Consider the following 11,789-nt stretch of genomic DNA (forward strand, 5'->3'; position numbering starts at 1 on the left):
GGGTGCATGCACTCGCCAGACAGACAGAGAGAGACATAGAGACAGAAAGCGAGAAATCACCCCCCAGGGGGAATAGTCACGCCACAATCCCTTCTCCTCCATTCTCCTCTCGGGATCTTGGGCATGCACGCACACGTGCCTAGCATGAGTTTTAAGCCACCTGGTCCAGGACGCGAACCGCGGTCGACTACGTGGGAGTCCAGCGACATAGCCATTACACTAACTGCTGGTTCCCCTCAGACTATAATTTCTGCCAATCACACAGGTATAAAATAATATCCTGTCTTTGTTTTTGTTTTTGTTTTTGTTTTTTTTGCATTTGGGGAGGCTGAGCATCTAGCCTATTGTACTGGCTTAAGACTTTAATCTTCAATGATTTTTCTAGTTTTTCATGTGAGTTGACTTTTTAGTGTGTAATAGACAATAATTTATTTTCAGTTATGTACATTACATCACAAACACATTCTCCTAGTCTGCGGCTTGTCTTTTAACTTTACAGCATCATTTGAAAACCAGTAAGGTGCTTAATTGCCTGTTAGTTTTACTCACTGTAATCAAATTAATAGCACAGCAATCAGAAACAAAGGATCTGGAGCTTCACTGGTGGGAAACCTGTTCTGCTGCTGACTGTTCCTCAGACGAATAACTGCCCCTCAGTTTCAACCTCTGCAAAGTGGTACAACAATTACCTCTACCACATGATGCTGCAGAGATTAAACCAAATAATATTTGTAAAGTCCTTTATGCCTGGCATAAATGAAACACTGAATAAATATTCACTGATTTTATTATCACTTTTATCATTTTCCTTTTCACTTTATGTCTTTTCTGCCCTATTTAAGGAATCTTTTCATACTCTAATGTCATAAAACCCCAGCCATTGTTTTTTTTTCATTTTATTTTATACATTCAATCACTGCACATCACTACAGCTTGTAAAATGAATTTACACAATATGAATACACTTCACATCAGTCCAGTTAAAATTATCATACACGTTATCAACAGACAATTCTCCATTTCTGTGTCCCTCAAATGTCTAGCCTCTCTATTTTTTTCTCCTTGAATCCTTTCCTCCCACTGTCCCACTTTTCCCACCCTCTTCTCCCTGTCTCCAGTATCTGTAACCATATTCTGTGCTTCTATATCCTTTAATCTTTTAGTTTCCGCTATAGAGTGTTGTCAGTATATATTAAGTGGACACATACAATGCCTCTCTTTCATAGCCTAGCTTGCTTCACTCAGCAATAAATCTTCCATATTTGTTCACTTTCTATCAAATACCAGGGTCTTTTTATTATGATGATGATGATGATGATGATGATGATGATGATGGTTAACTACTATTCCATACTGTATATGTGCCACACTTTTTCAATCCATTCATCTGTTCTTGGACATTTGGATAGGTTCCATGTCTTAGCAATTGTGAATAATGCCACAATAAACATAGATATGAAAGCACTTTCCTGAATGAGTGTTCTCCTATCCTTTAGGTAAATGCCCAGGTGTGGAATTGCTGGATCATATAGTAGTTCTATTTGTAGGTATTTGAGGAACCTCCATATTGATCTCCACAATGACTGGACTAATTTACATTCCCACCAACAGTGTAGGAGAGTTCCCTTTTCACCACAGCCTCGCCAGCATATACCATTTTTGGTTTTTTGGGTTTCTTTTTTAATCTTAGCCATTCTGACAGGGGTTAAGTGGTATCTCATTGTGGTTTTGATTTGCATCTCCCTTACGATAAGAGATGTTGAGCACTGTTTTATATCTTTTTGACTGTTCATATGTCTTTCTTAGAAAGTTTTTGTTCAGCTCATTTTCCCATCTTTTTCATTAATTTTTTTTTTCAGGTAAGCTGCTTGAGTTCCCTGTGTATTCTGGCTATCAGTCCCTTATCTGAAGCATAATTTACAAAAAGCCATTGTTTTTTACTGGAGGTTTTTAAGTTATGCTTTTCATATATCAGTCTTTAAGGCGTTTCTAGTTTCAGTTTTGTTGCGACATGGGGTCTATCTACTTCTATCTGTATTTCCACATGCATATGCAGCCAACCCACCTTTCTTTTCTCCATCCTCTTTAGACCTCCAGCTCCCATATGTGGCACAATCTGACTTGTCCTCTCCCCTCTGCTTCATTGGGCTGTCTACAAGTGCACTGATACACACTTGTAATTTTTGGAATACTATCATATCTCTTAAAATTTTATATAACAAATCCCCCCTCCTATTCTTCTCCTCAGGAGTATATGGATTGTTCTTGACTTTTTATCATTCAGATAAACTTAAGCCGTCAAGTGTCATTAAACATCATTTGCAGCCCATCCATAGTAATGCAGCAGTAGCACACCACTCTGCAATGTTGGTATCATATCAGGGTTTAATTCACTCCAACAGAGCTCTAGACTGCTTGAGAGTTTGAGAAAAATCGAGTTATCCTGCGTGCATGCACACCCATGACCCTGCTTGGCTGGGAAGACTGTGGGCAGGATTGTTGTGTGAGAGCCTGTTTACAGTCTCTCTCTCTCTCCCTCCTCTCCTCTCTTCTCTCTCTCTCTCTTTCTCCCTCACCCCCCCATAAATAAACAACCTTTAAAAATAAATTGGTATTATGATAGGAATTGAATTGATCTTAAAAATGTATTGGAAAACTGCCATTGCTTATCTTTTGTTAGATCTATTTGTAGGAACTCGAGTTTGTGCTGTCATTGTGGATGCTGTCTTTTCTTCTCTTGCTTGCTGGTTATTATTGGTGGAAAGAAATCTATTGAATTTTTAATGTCACTCTTATCTCCAGTGACTTTGGTGACCAAATTTTTTAAGTTTCAACTGTGTATAGATACTTTTGTATTTTCCATCCTGTTATTTTCAAATAACTATTCTGTATTTCTGACTATCCAGCCTTCTGAATGAGGTGCTTTTTCTGGTTTTCCATAGCGCCTGGTATCTCCAGGACCAGGCCAGGTCAGAGTAGACAGAATACATTCTCATTTTACTCCTGACTTTGATGGAAATTTTCTGGAATTAAAATATTAGATATGTTTTTTACATTTATTACGTTAAAGATATTCTGTTTTATCCCTAATTTCATTAAAATTGCTGGCATAAATGAGTAATGATTTTTTCAAATGTATTTTTGTAACTATTGAATCATACTCACTTTTCTTTCATTTTTAATGTATGAATATAATGAAAGATCCTCTGATGTAGAACCATCTGTTAGGCCTACCTGGTCATAATAAATTAATGTTTACATCCACTGCTAGGTATGTGTTGCTGGTATTTTACAGCTTTTAACGTCTGTGTTTGTAAATGTGATTGATGTATCATTCTCTTCTTGTTAATTTCATTTTTCTAACTTTGATTTTCCATTAGGATAGATGTGCCTGATCAAATGCTTTGGGGAGCATTCTCTCTTTTTAATTTTGTGAAAAGCTTGTATAGGATAAAGTTTATATATTGTTTTAGATCTTTATTTAAAACTTTTCTGGGGACCAACAGTAGGCATAATGGCTATGTTGCTGGACTTCCATGTGGCTGACCGTGGTTCAAGTCCCAGACCTGGTGGCTTAAACTCACACTTGGATGCGTGTGCGTGCGTGCCCAAGATCCCGAGAGGAGAATGGAAGAGAGGGGATTGTGGCGTGGCCATCCCCCACCCTGGGGGGTGATTTCTTGCTTTCTGTCTCTCTGTCTCTCTCTGTCTTTCTGGTGAGCGCACACGCCCTATAGCAAAAAAACACTTAAAAAAAGCTTTTCTATAAATTTACATCATCTTCTGTAGCTCAGTTGGGAAAGTAGGAATGGGGAGATTCCCTTAAACTTTAACATGCAATTTTGACTACAGAGTTTTCTAATAAAGTCTACAGTTATTAAGCATTTCCATTCTACTCCTAAACAGCATGACGATCATAGTATGAATTCCCTATCAATTACTCTACTCCACACATAGTTTATCTTGTTATTTCTGTCTAGGACCTTTTTTCTGCCAAAAAATTTCTTATTGTTACCTTTACATTTAATAGTCAATTAAAATACACCTACATATTTTGCCAATTGTTTTGTTCATTGTTATTTGTTGCATCTTGGTGCTTCTATCTGGCTTCATTTTAAAAAAACCTGCTGAAACTCACACTTTAGCTCTCTCTGCAAGGATCTGTGGACTGCCAACCCCTTAATCTTTGTACGACTGAAATTACCATTTTGTTCTAGATGTACTTTTTAATAGATTTATACATTTTAATGTCCTTTTTTATTTTTGTTTATTTATTTTAGTTCTTGTTATAGGGCATGTGCTCTTGCCAGAGACAGAACAGAGAAAAAGAGAGAGAAAGTGAGGAATCTCCCCCTAGGGAGCTGGCCACATCACAAACCCTTCTTATCCGCTCTCCTCTTGGGGGTTGGGGCATGCACAAACATGCATCTGGTGTGATGCTCAAGCTTGCAGGTCTGGGACTCAAAATGCAAAGCTGTCCATGTGGAATTCAGCACCTTAACCTCCACACCACCTGCTGGCCCCTAAACGTCCTTATTTTTACCATTACATAAGATACATGAAAAAAAAAGAGAGAGAGATTACATAAGATACATGAAAAAAAAGAGAGAGAGAGAGAAAGAAAATGTTAACTAAATTCTTGAAGAACAGCGTTTGCAAACTTCTTTTTTCTTCTCTTTCTTGTAAAAAAGACTTTAACCAATTTTGAAGCATTAGCTACAGTGTACTTTATATTCCAGATGGCCATCCTTCACTTGACTTGAATAAACTCTTTGGTTACTTGAAAAAGAAAAAAAAAGGAATGATATACTACAGGTCACTCCAGGCCAATCTTTGTGTTTTGTTTGTTTGTTTGTTTGTTTGTTTCCACAAAAACAAGCAGCCTTTATTGCAGTATTACAAAAAAAACTTTCCATTTTGGCAATATTTTACAACATACTTAGCTTCAAGTGTTGGGAAGGAGAAAGTTGGAAACTAAAGGGGAAAATCTCAATTGACATTTCTAAAAGGAAAACTGTCCCAGCCCTCCTACCCAAATAAAAATCCAAACGTCACTTATTTCACTACCAAAGAAGAGACCGCAAGAAAAGCAGCAGGCAAAACTCTGGCAATTTCACTATGGATCATGTCAGAGACAAAGGGACATTCATAACAGTCATCAGTATGGTCGATTACGCTGATCATGTCTATAGTCGTTTCTACCCATTTTGCCTCCATAGCCACCTACGTCTCCTCCATAACCCCCACCTCAGTCTCCTCCATAGCCTCCACTTCAGTCTCCATCATAGCCACTGCCACCACCACAGTCTCCTCCATAGTCCCCACCCCTGACTTCGATCTCCTCCAGAGCCTTCCAGATCTCTTCCAGAGCCTCCTCGATATCTTCCATAGTCACCTTGATCTCCACCATAGCCGCCTCCTCAGTCTCCACCATAGCCACCTCAGTCACCTCCATAGCCACCTCCTCGTTCCCCATAGCTGCTGCCTGGTTCCCCACCATAGCCACCTCCTCTGTTTCCACCATAACCACCCCCACTTCTGTCTCCGCCATAGCCACCCCCACTTCTGTCTCCACCATAGTCACTGCCACCACTTCTGTCCCCACCATAGCCACCCCCACTTCTGTCTCCACCGTAGCCACCTTGATCTCCACCTCTACTCCCACGACCTCTGTAGCTCCTCTCTCCACGATAGCCTCTCCCATGGAAATCTCCTCCTGAAGGCGAGAGTCCCCTGGTCTAGGTTCATCGCACTGATTGTAGGAATTCCTTCAAGCAAAGTTCATATTTCCACATGACGGATTAGGGCAAATCCAGTCACCACTTTTGGGGTCTCCACCTCTCCCCTGAAAGCCTCCATGACCTATATATCCTCCACAGTCTCAACGCCTGCCTCCACTTCCACTTCCTCTCATGAATTCAGGTCTTCTAGTAGCAAAAGATACCTTAATGATACTGCCATGGAATTCTTTTCCATCAAACCAGTCAATGGCTGCCTTAGCTGATGGAGGGTCATCAAATAACACTGTTGCCTCTCCTTTTGGCTTCCCTGTATCCTTGTCTGTGTAAGGATTTATCATTGGCTTTCAGGTTTTCTTGTTTGTCTTGATAATTCCTATTTGTTTAAAGAACTCTCCCACTTGATCTGTAGACACACCCTCCCAAGTCCTTGCACAAAGATAGTGTTGTTACCTGAATTATCAGATTCTGAATCAGCATCTGGTCTGGGTCCATAATCCCTGTGACCTTGATCCTGTCGTAGGAGCTCTTCCATCCTTGTCATAACCTTGATCCTGTCGTAGGAGCTCTTCCATCCTTGTCATAACCCCCATGCCCTCTCCCCCCTCTCTGTGCCCCACCATATCCTCTATTATCTTCTCCATACCTACTCACATCACAGCAGTCATCTTGTGTGTGGTGGCTGTAATTTTCCCTTTGTGAATGATAAGACTGCTGGTTTTGATTATAGGAATCATGTTGCTGATCATAACTTGACTGCTCATAATATGACCCTTGATGTTGATCATAGCCTGACTGTTGATCATATGAATCTTGTTGACCATAGTCTGATTGGTCATATGAAGGCGCTCTTCCACCTTGACCTCCTAATGATTCCAGGCTCTGTTGTCCCTGGTTATTATATGACTGCTGGCCATAAGAGCTCTGTTTTTGATTCTCATAACCACCATAAGACTGTAAATAACCTGACTGGGTTTGTCCATAACTGGAGTAACCGCCATAGTTCTGTCCATAAGACGAAATCAGTCGTTTGCCATAGCCAAAATAGCTTTGTGTTGCTTGTCCATAGCCTTAGTTTCTTTGATTCCCATAGGAAGAATAGCTTTGCTGCTCACCCCCAGACTGACCATAACTTCCACAATCCGACATGACTAACGGCCGTGGCGTTGAGCCCCCCCAAGCCCACCGAGAACAAGGAATACCAGAGCCAGGCGGCACAGTGACTGGACCTGTACTGAGGGCAGTTACGCAGACTCTAGGTCAATAGTTCTTTATTTCAACACATTGCTGATCGTATCTTGTTATCTTTTAGCAGCTCAGTTGTTCATAATATGAGAAACCTGTGTAGATCTTATTATTTTTCAATGGTCTGGCATTCATTTCTATTTAGCTTTTAAAATGTTCTCTTTATCTTTGCTTTTTTATCAAAATTTTACCGAAAAGCAACTGGATATAATTTGGTCGCATTGTCCTACCCACTATTTAATGTACACGTTCAATACTAAATATTATGATCTTCTTGCTTCTGGGAATTTCTCCCTTCCAATTATTTCTCTACTATTCACTCTATTGTGTTCTTCTGAACCTTTATTATTTACATGTTGGAAACTGCATGTCTCTTATTTGTGTCTCTCCATGCTAATTTTTTGAGAAAATCTTCAATATGACCTTCAATTTACTTGACGCCCTTGACTGGGTCCTGCCAGGACTTTATTCAAGTATTAAATTTACAAAACATAAATTAGTAATTTAATATTCAGAATTCACTGTACATCAGAGAACTCACATAAGGGAAAATATTTAGTAATGTGAACAGTGTTATAAATCTCTTAACCATAATTCAGTGATATGAGTTGATCCCTGAAGGAAACAGCATTGAACTTTTTTTCAGCTCAACTGCTTTGATTCAGCAAGCCACAGTAGTTAAAAATAAGGATCTCATAAAATTTGGGGATGGTATCTATGTCTCTGAAAAGGGAACAATTCAGCAGACTGATGAATACGATCTGAGTTTTTCAGGTACAGAAACAAAAGGCCAGGTTATTTCTGACCCACACGTGATATTTTAAAGATGCAATAAAAGATAACCATTGACTTGGGAATAAAAGTAAAAAACCAATGTAGAAATAAAAACAAAAAAAAAGATAGTAGTTTTAAAAATTCCAAATTCAAACCATTTTCTAATTTTCCTGGCTTTTCTTTGACTGAACTCATATTGCAGTTGTTAATTTTGTTCATTTTCTTTCACGATTTGGTTTCTTCTGGTATTTGCCATTTTGACTTCAATTCTTTTTCATTTTGATTTTGATTGCAATTCTCCTCCTCTCTTGCTCTTTTTATGCTCCTTCTTTAGGTCTAAGAGAGTCCTGAGCCTATAAACAAGTTTCATTTCTCAGTCTCAGGGTCTCCAGCTCACAGAAATGCTGAGGCACTGCAGAATTGATCAATGAGCCTGTGGCCAGTGACTGGTCCCAGGACCAAGGTTTTTTTTGCTGCTCTGTTGACTCTGCTACCTCTCATTCGTGTTCCAGATAAGCCATGTTTTGGTCAGCAGCACTCACAATTTTTCTCAGCTCTTCCTCTTGCCCTGCCCCTAGTGTAGACTGAAGCTGATGCCATCACCACCTTGCCTCAGACCCAAACTCCGTTTGACTCTGTAGGTCAGACCTCCCCAGCCACCTCTGCCTGATCCTGAGCCCCCATTAGGGCTTTCTGCCCACATAGCACCTTGGGTGTCTGCATTGAGTTATTTCTGGGTCACAGCAGTACTAATCATTTTTCATATGACAGTGGCATTTATTAGGTTATCCGGAAAAGCATGACATATTTTTCTATGTTTTTCTATGCAAAAAAGCACCATGATTTTCCCAACAAACCAATAATTTAAATTTTTCTGTTTTCTGTCATCCTGTACCCCATTGTGTTTAGAAGATGAAGTTTCCTCTGAGGATGATCTTATACTGCCATGCTGGCTGGTCAACCACAAAGGCCACCTGAAACACGTTCCTGGAGTCTGGGGAAGCAGGTGACTTCATGGGAGATTCCCATGTATTCCTGGTTACTCCCCAGGTAGCCCTGCTCATGAAGAGAGATACTTGGGAAAGTCCTAGTTCAGGTAATACCATCTTTGTACATTGGAGCCCTGTCTCTCCATCCCCCATACCACCCAACTAGGTGCTCACCAAACATCTTCTGTAGAGGGCTTAACCTTGGCTCTTACTGCTATCCCCAGCTGCCATGTGCCCTGCCCTTCTCTTGCCTCTGAAGGGCTTATCTTCTTATGCGTGAGTTCCATTTGAGAAACTGATGGAAGTATAGGCCTCCTTCCAGAGAACAGAAGTACAAAAGTGCTGGTGCATATACTGAACAAACTAACTAAAACTAAAACATTGTAAGTACAATTCAACTTTCACAGATCCCAGATGAAGAACCCACTCCCATACCTCCCACCGTCTTAAATGCATCCTCCTGTTAAAGCCAGGTCTGTCACTTACCAAGGCTCTTCCTCCTCCCGCAATCCAGCAAAAAGAACAGGGGAAAAAGAGAAACTCTCAAGGAAGAGTAGACACAGCAAAAAGCATTTTATTTTTCAGAACCAACATCTTAGAAATTTTTTTAAAAAAGGGCACAGACCTTCTCTTTTCAAGTAGAATTTCTTGCTAAGAGCATTATACAAGTGTCTTATTGCTTTTGTAACAGAAGACCATGAATTTAATGACATAAAACAACCATCTTTTATTATCTCACAGTTCGGTGGAATGGAAGTCCAAAATTAGTCTCATTAGAATAAATTAAGATCTAGCTATATTGCCTTTCTTTCAGACTGCCTAGGGGAAAGACCCTTTTCTTGCCTTCCAGCTTTAGAGATCACCTCCATTTCTTGTCTAGCAGCTCCTTACTTCATCTTTAAAAGCAGAAAATCAGGGGCCAGCAGATGGCATAGCAGTTATGCCGCTGAATTCCCACATACCCGACAGCAGTTCAAGTCCTGGTGGCTTGAAAATCATGCCAGGTGCACGTGTGTACATGCCCAAGAGCAGAATGGATAAGAAGAGATTCTGGTGTGGCCATTCTCCCTGAGGGGTGATGAGGTGATTTCTGACTTTCCTTTTCTCTTTCTCTCTCTTTCTCTGTGTCTCTCTCTCTCTCTCTCTCTCAAGTGCATGTACTCAAAGGCAAAAACATCTAAATAAATAAACAAAAACAACAAATCAGGCCAAGTCCTTCTCATGCTACCATATATCTCTAATTCTTCCCAAGTCCCCTTCCACTTTTAAAAACCCTTGTAATCACATTAACCCCACTTGGGAGCTGTAGGATAATCTCTTCATCTTAAGGTCAGCTAATAAGCTACCTTAACTGCAACCTTAATTTCTCTTTGCTATATAATATAACATGCTGGCAGGTTCTAGAGATCAGGATGTGGGCATTTTTAGGGGCCGTAATTCTGTGACCATAGACACTGAATGATTTCACATGAGGACATCAGAAAGGTGTTCTGGTAAGGCATCATGTCTCCAATAGATCTCCACTAACTCCACGCTCCAGTGTACTTTATGGAGAACCACATCTTGAAGGAGAAGAGACATCTTTTTGAAGACTAGATCATGGCTTTCATCACTTTTGTGCAATGGTGTCACACCACCTGACTTCCATCATAGGTCTATCTGGCAGTGGAGGAGCAAGGTCTTCCTGCCTCCCCTTAGTGGATTTTCACTGTCATGTGGCCCTTGGGTATGCACCTGCTTCCTCTACTATGACCTTCTTTGTTCCCACATACCTGAGTGTGTCTCTAAAGAGATACATCTTCCATGTGACATAGGACCTAAGCCCAGACTAAAGAATTCATCCTTTTGAACAGTATTGTTATTTTTTTAAGCTTTCCCAGCATTTATCCATGTTAATATAGAATTTTTCCATAAATATATGAGTTTGTATCCTCTGAATCAGGGACATTTTTCCCTAATGAAATTGTCCTTGCCTGTTAGGTTAATGAAACTGAAGAGGAAATTGCTTAGGAGGTGGGATTTTGCCTATCGAAATGCAGCTGTATTTTTCCTATATCTTTCAGATAACTCTGCTGAGACTTGGAGCATGATGGAGGAGTGGTTGCTGCAGAACAGAGGTCATTTTTTGTCCCCTGTCACATAAAATTGAAAGCTTAGAGAGCACCATGAGGAAGTTTTTTAAACTTTTATGAATTATTCCCACAAGGAGTCATAAGCATTTTTCACTGTAGTCATTTCAGGCTCAGTGAAGCAGTGAGTGGGCTGAGAGTTTCCTGGTTTTATGATTAAAAGGGCAAGTTCTGTTGCCCAGTCACACAGGCTTGGGTGGAGAGTCAACCGTGTCCTCAAGACTAAATCAATCCAGTTAGGAAGTGGGAGAGTGAAATGCAAGGAGAACCTATGGGCTACCATGATGGACTGTTTCTTCCAGGGGAAACTGCCACCTCTAAACCAAATGGTAGGCATGGCAGGCACGGTCAGGAAGAAAGACTTAGTACTCCTACACTTGAGTCTATGCTGCTCCAGAGCTTGAATCTCTGCTGTCAGGGCCTGGAGTTCCTGCTATTTGTGTGAAAAGAGCAGTCAGGGTCAGCATTTTCACCACCACTGACTTCAGGAACTTCTGTGCAGCACAGGTTTATTCCTCAGCTCACTGAATGTCTGACTATCTGCCCCATACTAGAGATGCTGTCCCCTGAGTAGCAGAGCTCATAGCTGGTCCGGAGTATCATATGAGCCATCATATGAGCCACCTGCCCACACTCAAGGGACCTTGAGAAACCTTGTTAAGCTGGGCTTCATTTCTCCATCAGGAAAACAGTGCCACCTTGGAACTTACCAGAGGGGCTATTTTGAGCACTATGTGAACTGATTTCATAAAATGCCCAGGACAGAAACTTAAACAGGGCTTACTATTGTCCCATCCAAGACCTAGGACACTGAGGAAAGCTAGGTAACCAAAACATTCCTTCTGTTTGGGAATAAACAGGTTTAAGAGGTTTTAAATTCCACCTACAAAAAACATTTCTAATAGATAATTTTA

At 40.5% G+C, this 11,789-nt stretch overlaps 1 pseudogene; it reads right to left on the reverse strand.

The window, feature by feature from the left end:
- Window positions 1–5,158: 5,158 nt before the first annotated feature.
- Window positions 5,159–6,898, reverse strand: LOC102479541 (TATA-binding protein-associated factor 2N pseudogene; annotated as a pseudogene).
- Between the last annotated feature and the right edge of the window lie 4,891 nt (window positions 6,899–11,789).

The sequence above is a fragment of the Tupaia chinensis genome, unplaced genomic scaffold, assembly GCF_000334495.1.
Source record: "Tupaia chinensis unplaced genomic scaffold, TupChi_1.0 Scaffold000197_1, whole genome shotgun sequence".
NCBI lineage: Eukaryota > Metazoa > Chordata > Mammalia > Scandentia > Tupaiidae > Tupaia > Tupaia belangeri.